Here is a 13,190-nt window from a genome sequence, read left to right on the forward strand (position 1 = left end):
GTATTCTGGCATGATTTTTTTTCTGTCGTTCAAGTAGCCAATACGTTGAGGGCAATCACTGTGCTGCCTACGTACTTCCGAAAAGTGAATTGCATTCATATCCTTTATTGTAACTCTTGAATACAGGAAGCCATGATTTACTCTTCTGTTCATTTGTCAAAAGAACTTGGGTTTCGTATTCGTACTGTATCAAACAATGCTTCTGTATGAATGCGTCCATCGGATGAAGAGAGCGGTGTGACAAACAACTTGCTTCAACCTTTACTCTGTGTACAGCTGTCACCTGTGTTCCATGAATACCTGACCACAGTTCCAAAATTACCTGTACAATTATTCCCAACTAAACCCTGATAACTCTGCAGGGAGCAGCATGAATTTTGAGATCTTGAAGAAGGAAATCCAGATGGATTGTTAGAAACAACACAATTTGAGAAGCAAATTATCCTGCAAGTTTTGTACCGGTATTCCATGAGGGATTGCACAGGATAAGTCAGTGTGTGTCCTTGTCCGTCAGACTCTAACCCCCAACTCCTTTCAAATCTGACTCATGACTTGCCTCAACATTTCCAACATATTGACAGTGTAAAGTAACTTGAAGAGTGGTGGACTAACAGTCCAGAACTAATTTACAGAAACGGAGACTAAATATTGTTATACATCCCTCAACCTTTTTTGAAATGATACCAAAATAATTATCTGACTTTGCTGGATAATATTCAAAAACAACTGTACTTTAACTTGTACATGCACTGCTTAAGCACAAGTCCATACTTTTGTACGGGTATAGGCTTACATAAGATTGAAAAATAAATGCATACATTTTCTTTAAAATAATCTTAAACTATTAGAACAAAACTCTTATGTGTTCAGTGTTTGTTCTAGTTGCCGGTAATTTCAGTTTTACCATTATAAACTGAATTACAGAAGCAGGTAAATCAGCTACAGGTATATTGCAATACGGGTTATCTTAGGAAAAAATCCCAGGAGATGAGCCTACAGAGGAGTCTGTTTGAGGAATTCAATTACAGAAACATCATAAACATTCTCTTATTGGGTTCCACAAATGATTTACCAGGTGCAGTCCTGATTGCAGCAATAATATGCATGACATACATGTACATGTCCATGTACCGTACATGAACACTGTACCGGTACAATGTACGAGTACATGTACTGTACATGTACATTACCATGTGCAGTCAAAGCAGATCCTGAGTATCTGTTTCATGACCTTTGCCATTCCGTAATGTCACATTATCCTGATTGCATTAACACATGCATTTTGAGGCCAGGGGAAGAACTGTCCAAGAAGTTTTTCAATTCACTTCTTTACAAATGCATTTGATGTTCACACTGTTGTCATCCCAATATTTCCACTGCTCTCGACTAGTGAAGCTCTACCAACATACCGAAAAAGGAAAACGAAAGTTTTCTTTCGCTAAACATACCAGGTACCAGTAGGATTTTGTTTGCAAATCTACGGTAACATGCACAGATGTACATGAACACTGTACAGATGCCAATCACTCCTAAGAAAAATCGGCACATTCATCCAATGGGTATCGACAAGCCAACAATGCAAAGATTTAAGGCAATTTCACAGTATTAATTCTCAGTTGTTCCAATCTACTCAAAGGGAATTTTTATCATTAAAGAGTTGTTTTCTTTCTTTTCTCTTCATTAATTTCACATTAAAAATTGTTTTAGTACCAATATGTAGCTTTGCAGTATCATTATTGCAAAGCAGAAACAAGAAAAAGCATGTGGTCTGTTTTACACAAATCCACTCAAAGGGAAGAGCCTGTGAAAAGTTACTGTGTGACAGAAGAAAAATGATGGATGTCGAGATTCTCTCAGGAATGTTGGGCATCCATAGTGGTAAATATTTCAACCAACTACAGGTACATGCAAAACACTTATTGTAACTCATTAAGTTTTAGAATGGAAAGTGCACAACTCATGGGGCAGCGCAGACGTCCAGGAGTTTCACAAAATGGCGGGGTAGCGACCAATGAGAGCTGCATTGAACGTACACAGACATACAGATCAAAGAAATGCTTGTGTAATCCGATCCTCTGGCTGGCTAGTGCACGCGCACACCGCCGTGGTGGCTGTTTTCATCGAAGACTCCCCGCCATTTGGCAAGAGTCCCGGATGTCCACACCGCCCCATAGACAGAGTAGGCTTCTATAGTCACCATACCGGCAGTTCATGCACAGAAAGCTCAAATTTTCTTTTGGACTGGCACAAAACTGAGACGTACGTACCAGTCCATGTACACTGTACATTAACAGTGTACAGTATATAACATTTAATACAATGAAATGAGTCTGCTTTCAGCATGCACCAGTTCATGCACATGTAGACTGTTAATCCACTGCTTTAATGGCATCATTCAAGCCTACTGATGATGAATGAATTCCATAATATATATGTACAGGTACATGTATGTGCCAATGTCTCTCCATGGTTTAGCTCAATTTCGCACACCAATCAGCAATCACAGACGAAAAATTCATTACTTACGGTAGGCACATTCATGTACATATATGTACATGTACGTGTATGTGAACATTTTCATTGGGTCTAAATGTCACAATCTACCAGCAGCAATATTCCACGTAAAATAGAGCTGCCATGTACTAGTAAATGTACACATAAATGTACATGTATACCAGTACTGACATATATCGAAATGCACACAATGAATGTGCTGTTTTCTGCCCCAACATTATATAACTTTTAAATAGTGGGTGGTGATCGATTTAGATTATCTTTAAGTAAAGTAAATAATAGTGATAAGTACATGTACCTTGATTCTGATTGACTAGGGGGAATTGTTGAGCCTAAACATACCGATAATCCCCGAGTCCCTGGACAGACTGAATAATGAATCATGTCGGCCCATGTACATGAGTGTGAAACCAAGCACTTTCTTTTAAGTTTCTAAGGGTCAACAGGGCTCCAATTTCGACTTTTGGGGGCACTACCATCTTGGCCTCAAGAAATGGGACATGTTATAGGGGCACCATGTAGCTGGGGCAACAAGGCCAAAATGTCTACGATGGAAAGGCACTGAGGCCATTGCGTAAAATAGTCTGCAAAACGAGTTACGAAACTGGAAAAATGAAAAATAGTGGGGTTTTTTTGTGCTTGAGCTATCACATTGAAAATTTTACAGCCCATGACAGAACGTATTACAAGAAGGAACTGGCACATTTTCTGACAAAGGATTTCATAATTTAGAGAAAATCAATTCATTAAAAGAACTTGTTTTGTTTCGATTTTGACACATCTTCTTCGACTGCACAACGTGAGCTTACCAACCAATCCCTCCCCCGCACCATAAAGTTGACCCAAACCCATTACGTCACAGAATAATCAGTTACACACGTGTAGTTGAGACTGCTGCGTGTGTGCATACATGTACGTGATCCGAAACTATCGGTAGGGGGACAAAAGACCTACTGGTAGCCATAGCTGCGGGGGGCCATTTGGGACATAGCCTATGCCCATTTACACATGTGCCTGCCGGGTAGCTGCACACTATGCCAGGCCAGGCTGGTTGGCCATACACCATACCTGGACGTGCCTGAAGCGAATAATCGACCGCTGAATGTTGGACTGCAGAACAAAATACATGTACATTTAGGTATTGTAAATCAAAACCAAATGCAACGCAGGCAAGCCTCATTGCGCGATACAGCACTGTGATGCGCCAGGTCTGCCAGCTCGGCTGCCCTGGCCGTGCACCCATGTGGCGTTAAGACATCGCGTACTGTTAGACTGCAACATGAAATACATGTACGTTCATGTGAATATGAAGTAGGAAACTTACAGGAAATATAGGGTATTTTTTTAAGGGCACCACTACCAGGAAGAATGGGGCACATGGCCAGCTTTGGTTGCAGACAAAGTGGAAATTTCAGGGCACCATGGCCAATTGTTGGGCACAACTGCTAAGGCTGAGGTGGCTGCAGTGAAATTCAAGCGCTAGGTCTATGCAGTAATTTTTTTTTTAGACACACTTTTTTGTGCAAATTTATACTCTTTCTCAGTGTACATGTATGAAAAGTACATTTACTGGTATTTGACAGCCTTTGGGAGCAACGTTGTACATGTACCAGTATTGAAAAATGTTCTTCATGTTCTTCTGTCCACACCTTTCTGGTCAAGTGAGGGCGCTGTTGCTGTGCTGTCATTCAGGGAAGACACTGTTCAGTTTATAAGGTTTTTTGTTCAAAATAAGAAACCTGAAATTTGCTCATTGAGAAATATTTTTGAGAAGGGGTTGCTTGTTGGCTTACTGCATTTACTTTTACATACAGTAATAATATGTAACAAAAGAAAAGGAAATTTAGAATAGCAAAATATAAAATTGCCAGCAACATTTGGGCACAAATGCAGAAATATTGAGGTTTTCTCCCTAGAATGACACCACAGTCTTACTTAAAATTGTATTTGTATTAAAAGACTTTAAATACATCACAAACAAAATAATCTAAATATGAGGCTAACTGAAATAAAATGTGCTTTTCAAGACTTATCGTTAACAAAATGCATGGCACACTCAGAGCGTGAAAATACAGTTGGTCATCTGACATTTTCCAAGCACTTATTGTGTTTGTCCAAACAGAATCAAAGATGCTCACGCAAATTGTCCAACCAACATACCGGTATCAATAACAGCTCTTAAAATATCAACACAATATGTGGCATTATGGCGTCCGATATATTATTAGTTTTGTGTTAGAATTACGTTAATAACGCCCAAGGCATTCATCAGGGCTAATTGCTCATCACCGGCCCGTGTCACTCAGCGCCATGCGTGTAGGAACACATATGTCAACTTTACTTGCACAGACATAAAAATCACCCCGTAATTCTTGCGCATCCGCATCGTAAAACAAAAAACAAAAAAAAAATCAAGGTTATGCTGTCAACCCATGTTAAATTTTCCGTGGTACCCCATGCATGACACATAACCTGGGTACCAGGCAATATGGACCAGTAGTGGTTGGCTGCGTTCCCGCAGTTCCTCCAGTTTAACCATGTCAACCTGAGTGTGGTGCGTGCGCATTATATTTCTGTTTGTGCGATGGGAGTATACCCTCGTTTACCAACGGGTCTTACTCCTGCCAAACACGTGTACGTAGCTTGACCTAGATACATTTACCAAAGTATAAACTTACATGTATGCAAGTATTCTTGAATAATCATAATGTTGTTGAGTGTTAAAAGTGCATTCTGTGCAGAGTGCACAAATTTTACACTGCACGTTACAACTCTACCTTTTTAACCCTGACAGTACCGGGCGTTGTTTGGCTTAGAATACTCAGTGCTACAAAATACTATGTAACACTCTGAGCCTGAAGGACCTTGCGCTACAAATTACTATTTCTGGCTAGGTTTATTCCGTTGTTACTCGTACAGAGAACAATGAAACTATGCATTCATAGTGCCACAGCACTGTATGCTACATTGTCTTCTCTATTGTATTTTATGGCTTCAGAGAATAATAATGTCACGTTCTCTTACAAGCGACAGGGCCGAGTGCTACATTTTACTACTACATGTAGTACTTTGTAGCATTTGGGACTGTTAGGGTTATAATATTGCAGATCAAAAGCTGGTAATGGAAGATCAAAATTGATTGTGTTATAACATTTTGTCTGAGCACTTTTTTTGTCTAATTTCACGCTCTGCACATTAGTGGTACTGGTATTGATGTGGTTCACTTCTCGAGTACGCAGATATCTGTTCAGTAATTCTGGGGACATTCTCGGTATACTCCTCACTGCACTAATGCTGAAGAGACAAAAAAAGTTGTGTTAACAACCAAAAACCCCATAACACGGTCCTAATGTATCTAAAAATCAGAACACTTCCCCTTGACATAGGTGAAGGCAACCCGCCCACGCATGTCAGAATGCACTACCAACTTGCTCCAGTAGATGTACATGTAAGCTGACTCTAATGACGGGGGGTCACATGGACAAGGACATGCTGGTTGTTCTTTGATCTCAAATTCGTGGGGATGATATGAAGATGTGTTCAGCCCAGCCCTAGCAGAGTTTCATTTAATGATCGACTGGCAGCCAAACGAAAAAAAACAAACAAACTTGCGTCTCTGGTTGCCAAAACTAACCTAGAAAGTCCAGACTGAACGTTCATAAACTACAGAATCCTTTGTTTGAAATTTAATGATGACAAATAACAGCTTATAATACTGCCTCTGGAGCATAATTTGTACATGTACATGTATGTACCCCTGTACCTCTTTATGCATGGGGAGGGGGGGACAGAATATCCCTCCCCCCTCAACATTTGGAGAGCCAAATTCTTATGGCTGTAAAATGGTAAAAACTCTTGTAACTATTTTAGGGTGAAGACAGTTGGCTTGAGAAAAAGGGAATTGCTGTTGTACCCACAACTACCCTATCTAATCTCTGGACTCAGTGATGATACAGTGCTGAAACAAACCCCTACATGAAGTCAGGACCTGATGTACCGTAATCCTGCTATCTGCTGCTGATGCCTGGGAACAGAGAGCTACATGTATGAATATCCTTGACTGTCCAGTCGTCAGTCATCACATCCCAATCTGTGTTCTCACCAGGGCATTTCAGCATCTCAGGCAGTCACACTCGTGCTCTGTACTATGACACTGGGTTTCTCCAGTTACACTCAAATATATTGGCCATTACATTCAAACTGTGCCATAGTGCCCAAACTTGTAATTTCAATAATGCAAAATATTAAACCATAGGTAAAATTCGTGTTGATAAACATTGGAAGCAACTTACACTACTTGTACTTGCAGATGTGAGAAAAAAGTTGATTCTGCTCACACTTCCAAGCAAAAAAGGGCACATGAGTGATTTTCTACGAACCTTTTACCTCTACACGCTGAAAGGCCCAAGACCCAAGAATCTGGTGGAACAGTACTTTGGTATAGCAATAGGAACTACTACAGTAAAATGAAAGACATGTTGATCACATGGGTGATTGTGTAATTGCAGTCCCTGTGGTGTCAGGCAGTGTGCCGCAATGGCTACCTGCTTCTTTGGAAGCTTAAGTAGAGCTGGAAATGCAATAACCATTGGGTTAAGGGGCATGCTCTGGAATTGGGATGTGTAGGTATACAGCATGGGTGTTGTTTTATGTGGCCGGTTACCAGAAAAACAGGTAAGAAAGAAAGTCACATTTTTCTAAATTTACTGTTATGAATTTACACAAAAACCCTGTCACCATAATTACGGTACAAGAACATTGCCTGAGGTTGAACACTTATACCGAGGAACCTGTTTCAAGGATAACAAAACGGCGATCAGGAGGTGTCCCTAAATACACAATTCCCATTACACAGGATTTTTAAAACCACTGGAGCTTTCCAGAAACATTAAATCTGATATTTTTGAGTTGAACATGCACAACATAATATATAGTGTTTGAGAATGGAATAACCGTCTGGCATTGTCTGGCATTTAAACCATTACTACAGGTATACAGGTTACTTTTTATCACTAGGCCCACTAGCCAGTCATGTCTACTTCAAGACAGACCTTGTAACTAGGCTTTCTTTTAGCACAAGAAAATAAAGTTCACTCCAAACATGACCAACATTTCTTTGCCCAACTTTGGACATGTCGGAAGGATCAGCACTGCACTGACTGATGTAAGACCCTTGCAGTGACAAAACTTAGGCTGGAGCACTCACTGATGAAGAATCATTGAATGCTGTAAGCCCTAGAACATGTACAAGCAAACCACTTTTTGCTATCGTGTAATAGTGACTATCTACATGTAGTATTAAGTGACACATGGCAGCAGTGACAATTTACAATGGCCATGACCCTGATGACAGTGATTGCTATGCAGGGTTTATACATGGCAATGTGCTAGCTACACAGAGTTTAAACATGTTAACAGGTCAGGGATCAAACCACAATCTAGCATCGATCAGACATCGATCTCATTATCAGCTAAAAACTTCAATACAAATAGCTACATGTACTGTACCGGTAGTATGATTGCTCAAATTTACAGGAAACATGCTACCGGTACCCAGGGTATATAAAAGAAACTTTTCCTTTTTATTTGGAATTTCTAGAACTGGATTGAGGAGAATTTTCGGTCAAATCTTGCAAGCTTGGGCAGTTCCGACGGGTACCCGATTCTACCCGGTCCCAACATCGGGAACTGGCACCGGGTATCAATATTTTTCAGAGCCAGGCACCCATAGAGGAGTCGGTTCCGAGTGGTTACTGATTCCTACCGGGTACCTGCAGTAGAGTGCTGAAACCGAAGCCTCGCTAAAGGCTCAGTTCCAGTACCGAATTTAAGCGAGGAAACCAAGTCTTGTCTTATGCCTGGTTACACCCCAAGCTCAGTTTAGTTTGCTTGATGTGTATGCTTTTACCAAAAATCCCAAAAGACATACCGGTACGGGTGCGTTTGATTTTCTCCTGTTTCAGACATTACACATGGTTGATCTGTTAGACATCATAGACATGCATGCCGTGAGTGAGGGATCTGTATGTACAGTGTACTTCTGATTTTAAATGCATGCATGGTTAATAATTGCGTGTGCCTGAATGTCTGACGGTTGTTTTTTCTTATTCAGCTTAACTTGTATCATGGCTTGTATATACCGAGTAACGAAGCGAAGAACTACTTGTACGAGGCTTCAAATTACCAGTATGTTTTCACTGGTGAAAAAAAGAGAACTGTGTTTTGTGTTTTTGTGTTGAATAGAATCCCCTAAGTTTTTCGTAAAACATAATTGCCTTGTCAAGTAAGTGCCGATCGGCAGCCCCCCCCCGATCCCACCGCCTTGAGCTTGTTATTTTTGGTGGCCCCAACATGGATAGTTGTAAACAAGGTGTGCCGCGTCAATCAAGAGGACTAAAATAATCAGCCAATGACGATACCACATGAACTCAATCCGGGGATTCACTGCTTCATTGGCTTGCCTTATATGGAGGGTGGGGGTGTGTTTATTTGGTGAAATCGAACAGCGGTAAATACGCACACAGCTTGTGGGCCGCAGACTTTATTACAAGTCTCTTACGTGTAGAAGGAAAACGATGCTCCGATTGGGGATTAGCAGCTCTACATGGGGCTGCGGCATGCGGATCTGGACCACAGCGAAATACAGTATGAAGAGATATAATGTGTCAAGGCAAGTCTAGAGTGGCAAGCCACAAGCTTTGTATTGGTGGTCGATGGGCCGGGCTATGTGGCTGCGCTGGCTGCATAATGGCGCTATCAGTATGTCCATGATACATGTAGGTGTACGGTGTACATGTACAACGTACATTACGCACGAGTACAGTACATGTACTGCACGGGTATACGGTGTACTTCACGGCTCTGCCTCAACAGGTCAAGTCCGATGACCGAGAGCCGGCACAAATTTTAACTCCTAAAGTCAGACATGAGCTCTTATTCCTCCTCAAGTCAGATAAGTTTCAAAAAGCTCATGCAAATAGACACAGACAACACATTTTATTGCCAACTTCACAAATTCAATGATTTTACAAGGACACAATAATGGCAAAATAAAAACCTTGGACCTTATCTTTGTTACATTTTTCTTTGAATTACCCGGAACCGGGTACATGTATGAGTCAGACCCGGGCATTTGTGCGGAACAGGAACCGGTTCCATAAACGGTGGAACCACCCAAGCGTAGAATCTTGCACTGGTGGTGTTTCATTTGTATCGGTGGGTAGCCCCATAATGTGGCTCATATACTGGACTACCTTCGTATAGTGAGCCACACGACACCATACGCTTATGTGTGGAGAGTCGGAAGTGCGCAGATCGACACTAAAAGCGTTGTATTGGGATCCCTCTATGGGACTTTGTGCACAGAGGCTGTTGGACTGTGTTTTCTGAGGTATGCCAAACCCAATGCAAAAGCCAGCTGTTATGGGCCTACCAGACCTATCCCCACCGAATTAAACACTTTACTGTTTAATTCTGTGTAGTTGGGGAAGGTTAGAATTAAGGTACCTTTCGTTTTGCGCATAAGCCAAAAAAATTGAGAATTTGGAATATTGAGAATGAATGCAGTTTTGAAGTTGGGCAATTGGAGGATTGAGGATGTGCCCTAGTAAAAAGGCCCTAGTGGGCTAGGATTTTAATAGTATTTGGACGCCTTCAGAGTTTTTGCTGTATGACAAAATGACACTTTTACATTCAGCGAGTGCACTGCACAGTTTACAAATTACATGTAATATCAATATCCAAATAAAACTACAATGATCACGACCACTTCAATTTGTAACAGCTGTCGACATACTTCAGGAAAGTTGACGCCCCCGCTCAGTGGCACATAACCCATGATCTTTAGTGACATACAGTGGAAGTGTGGCAGAATTTAAGCAACATCTCTCCCAAATTTGTCTTGAAATTTAAGGACAAGGAAACGGCAAAAGGTACCAAAATTCATTTTGGGGGGATATTAAACTTCTCAGTACACACCATATTGAATGTCAAGCTCTCCAAAAATGTATAAAGTCGTTATCAGGGGACCCTGGCTGCCATCATGGTTGTCTCGTTATGTTCCCAAAACCTTATTATTATCATGTGACCTGATAAAAATGCCATCATCGCTGCTTGAACAAGCGACATGAGCAGAAACTAGCGACGTCGCTAGATTGTGGTTTGGTCCCTGACCTACTTTAATAATAGCCATGGCTGGCCTAACATGGTTAGTAAGGACCATGCACAATTCAAGAATAGAATCCCTTGCTGGAGAAGGCCAACTTCACATCAAAGCAGAGCAATCCAGCTGGTACATGAATTGAGGAATTTATCTTACGAGCATCCTTTCCAAGCTTTGAACCTTTCTCTGTCCGAAAGACGTGAAAGAAGAGACCTAATTTCAAGTTAAAGGGTTTAACATTAGACAGCACTGTCAGCAGACATGGCAGAAACTTTTCAAGACACAAAAACTGAAGCAGGGACAAGTAGGCCAAGCGCCTACTGTAGCTGTAGTGGCTTGTAGAAACTCGCACTCTAAAACTTCAAACCACTGTAAACAGTTGCATTGGCAGTGCGGAACACAATTGTAGGTAGGCCAAGGCTACTACTTTTTTCCCAACAAGTACATGGAATGCTCCCGGCCTCACCATGCTCACTAAATAGTGACTGCTTACGGTGTCAGCTGTTCAGAACAAGCTTTGGACATGCATGCTTCACGCAAAATTGCAATGCGATGGTCCTGAATGTCGCCAAATTCGACGGGTTGGGAATCTTACCTTTTTGCCTGATTCAATGGAAAGGAAACCCGCGTGAATGACAATAGTCTTGTCCAGGTGGGGCTGAAATGTCTTCTCTTGATCTCAGAGTCACCAGAAAGTGTGACAATGCGTGATCAACTTGCGCTTGAAACGACGTAAATAAACGACGAAAATCGATACGAAAACACACGAGGTCAATTTGAGGGCAGAAGCACTTGTAAGTCGTACATGCAATGTGCAGCGGTTGTCTAGTTGCTGGCCTCCTGTTCACGTACATGTAACGCCTAAGTGTGCATGCACTACCTGCAAATGGTATGGGTCGGTCTGGCCTACGGTGCATACACACAACGCACACGCTTTGGCATGGAGCAAACGATTTACCGCTACATCCTCCATTCATTGCTGTACAATCTATAAACCAGTGCAGCCACCACATCCACCTGAACGAAGTAGTTCCCAAAAGAAACTGAGTATCTTGACAAAACAACGAAAATTTAATGTTTTTTATGTTGAATTCTTATTTGAATTTTCATAATATCTACATTAGTTGTAATTTTGAGAATTTTTTGGCGAATGGAGATATTACTAGTTGGTAGCGGAGTAATCTTGTAAGAGTCTGACCTCGTGTATTTGCATATCTCACTGTAAATTTAACGGATGGTCATTTTTGCTGTGCAATTGTTTTATACTATGTCCACTTCGGTTGAATCATAGAGCCAGGAAACAAACCTTATCATACGTAAAGTTGTGCAACAAAGCAGCCTTCTACACACAAAACTCGTTGTCAGATTTAGAATTTTTCTCATCGCGTATTCTATCAAATTTTGCAGGCCTGTGACCTCAGTGGTCACTGGCAGTCGGGACAATAATCCTTGCAAACCTTATTACTACTACAGACCGCAGTTCACGTGAACCTTTCTTTCTGAATTAATTTCTTTTTTAATTCTGTGGCATTTGCGAAAATGATACTTATTTAAAGATATCTAAAACCAGAATATGTTGATTTTGAGTCAAGTTTACAATTAACATCATCGACCGAATTCACATCATCAACTATCATTGTTTTGCAGGTTATGATTTCATTAGAATACCAAGAAAATTACCCAACAATCGATAGTAAACAAAACTAGAATTTGCACAATGTTATGCGCACTTGCCGTGCGTTTATAATTCAACATCACAGAAACCGCAAAGATCCTGTTTCTGAGAATTTGCCAAATGAGCGCTTGACAGCGCGTGGTGCCAATATTTCGAATGGTTACCAGGTTCACCTTCAAGTTTCGATGCACGGAAGATTAAGATGGGTTACCAGCGGCGAATTGCCCCCTATGGTGACGTCATGCTGTTCATGTGCCGGCCAAGGCTGAGTGTGCGACGAGTACTTTTGACGGGGTGAAACAGAGGCCAACGAACCATACGTGTAAGGTTCATTAAGAGGACAAGTTTCGATATTAACCTATTTAAGTCCGTACAAAACGAGAGTTTCTCGTACAATTCAGTCATTTTTTCCTGACAGCTCAGACCACACAGTTAGTTGGTGTGTCAAAGGGCCGGCCCGGACTTCGGTTCCCCGCAAAAAATGTGGCTTATGTAATCATACATGACAGGTTGCCTAGACCGTACACAGCGCTCGATGATGCTCTTTAATTAAAAAGGTTGTTTGAAATTTTGTTATGCCAGCATGTTTGACTAATAACTATATCAGAGCAAATCTAATGATCAGCAAACATCATACTAAATATCTGATTTTAACGGTGTAAGATTCAATTTTTTCTTTTATCGGTGAATTGGGGTAACCATTATCCGAACTTTTTTGCACGGTTGTTTTAAAAATAGAATTTTCATGACAGCCTGATCAATGTGATTGTTTGTTCAAAGTTCTTGAAATTCTAAACATGCTTTTTTATGTCAACGTACTTTACCACTTTTGAAATGGGG

General features: G+C 41.0%; 1 protein-coding gene across 1 annotated transcript in view; it reads right to left on the reverse strand.

Moving 5' to 3' along the window:
- Window positions 1-11,579, reverse strand: part of LOC110989403 (retinoic acid receptor beta-like) — a 91,374-nt gene extending 79,795 nt beyond the window's left edge. The window contains exon 1 of the mRNA XM_087134597.1: window positions 11,271-11,579. The gene's annotated coding sequence lies outside the window, so the exon portion shown is untranslated. The remainder of the gene's footprint in view (window positions 1-11,270) is intronic.
- Window positions 11,580-13,190: the final 1,611 nt, after the last annotated feature.

Source organism: Acanthaster planci, linkage group LG03 (genome assembly GCF_054643075.1).
Source record: "Acanthaster planci isolate LZ-2023a linkage group LG03, COTS_SCS, whole genome shotgun sequence".
Lineage (NCBI taxonomy): Eukaryota > Metazoa > Echinodermata > Asteroidea > Valvatida > Acanthasteridae > Acanthaster > Acanthaster planci.